We start from the raw sequence: 1,644 nt of genomic DNA on the forward strand, positions 1-1,644 counted from the left end.
AGGATGGTCTCGATCTCCTGACCTCGTGATCCGCCCATCTCGGCCTCCCAAAGTGCTGGGATTACAGGCTTGAGCCACCGCACCCGGCCTCAAATGATCCTTCTACCTCAGCCTCCCAAAGTGCTGGGATTATAGGTGTGAGCCAACACACCTAGCTGAGATTCAATTTCTTTACCTGAAAAATGGGGTTATCTATGAACGACCATAGCTTGTTAACAAAAAAAAAATAATAAGTATGAAAAATAGGGATAATATCTCACTATCTCTTAGGTAGTAGCTGTGCCAATTAAAATAACATGGAACCAGGAACAATGGCTCAGAGACAGGGTGCAGAGGCTAAGGCAGGAGAATTGCTTGAGCCCAGAAGTTCAAGGTCGTAGTGAGCTATCATTGTGTCACTGCACTCCAGCCTGGGTGACACAGTGAGACCCTCCCTCAAAAAATAAAAAATAAAAAGATAATAATAACAATAAAATAGCATGGGTGAAATGTTGACCACATGGTAGATTTGCATGTACCTCTTTCTTCCTCCACACAAGCCCTTGTCCCAGCTAGGCGAATTTAGACACTCTACCCTAAAATACACCTAGCACTTTCTTTCCATCCTTCTGCTCATGCTGTTTCTCTGCCTCTTCCACTCCACTTACTGAACTCTTATCAGTTATTAGTGATTCTAACCATTATATGCGCCAGAAGAGAAGCATATAATACATACATGTTTGACAGTATATCCCTGGCTCCTGCCATAAGCGCACAATTATTGCCAAATAGTTGAATGAGCACCTTTAGATTTGTATGAATGCCTCAGAAAATCATAGAATTAAAAAGGAAAAAAGGACGGGCCAGGTGCAGTGGCTCACGCCTGGAATCCCATACTTTGGGAGGCCAAGGCGGGCAGATTACCTGAGGTCAGGAGTTCGAGACCAGCCTGGCCAACATGGCGAAAACCCATCTCTATCAAAAATACAAAAATTAGCCGGGCGTGGTGTCAGGTGCCTGGATTCCCAGCTCTCAGGAGGCTGAAGCAGGAGAATCGCTTGAACCCGGGAGGCGGAGGTTGCAGTGAGCTGAGATCACACCACTGCACTCCAGCCTGGGCGACAACAGTGAGATTCCGTCTCAAACAAGCATAACAAAAAATTAGTTAGGTGTGATGGTGTCCACCTGTAATCCCAACTACTCCAGAGGCTGAGGCAGGAGAATAACTAGAACCTGGAGGCAGAGGTTGCAGTGAGCCAAGATCGTACCACTGTACTCCAGCCTGGGGGTAACAGCAAGACTCTATCTCAAAATAAATAAATAATAAACAAAAAAGGGTCTTTGCTTCAACCTCCTTATTCCACAGGAGCAAACCAAAACCCGAAAAAGAAATATGACTTAAAGAGCTAGTTAGCAGGAGACAGGACTAGATTCAGGTCTCTCTACGGTGCTGTTTCCAATAGGCCACACTTCCTCAGCTTGATGCATCACTTCACAGTGTCTTTCCAAGAAAGTGTCTAAGCACTACAACTTCTTTCAAGGCAGAGTCCTCGTCTTTTGATGTTCCTCAAGATCCTATCTTTGGCTCTCTTATTCTGCCACATTCACACTGATTTCATCCATTTTCAGTTTTTCGCTTTTTTTTTTTTTTTTTTTTTTTTTTTT

This window comes from Colobus angolensis, unplaced genomic scaffold (assembly GCF_000951035.1).
Source record: "Colobus angolensis palliatus isolate OR3802 unplaced genomic scaffold, Cang.pa_1.0 Scaffold175, whole genome shotgun sequence".
In the NCBI taxonomy this organism is placed as follows: Eukaryota; Metazoa; Chordata; class Mammalia; order Primates; family Cercopithecidae; genus Colobus; species Colobus angolensis.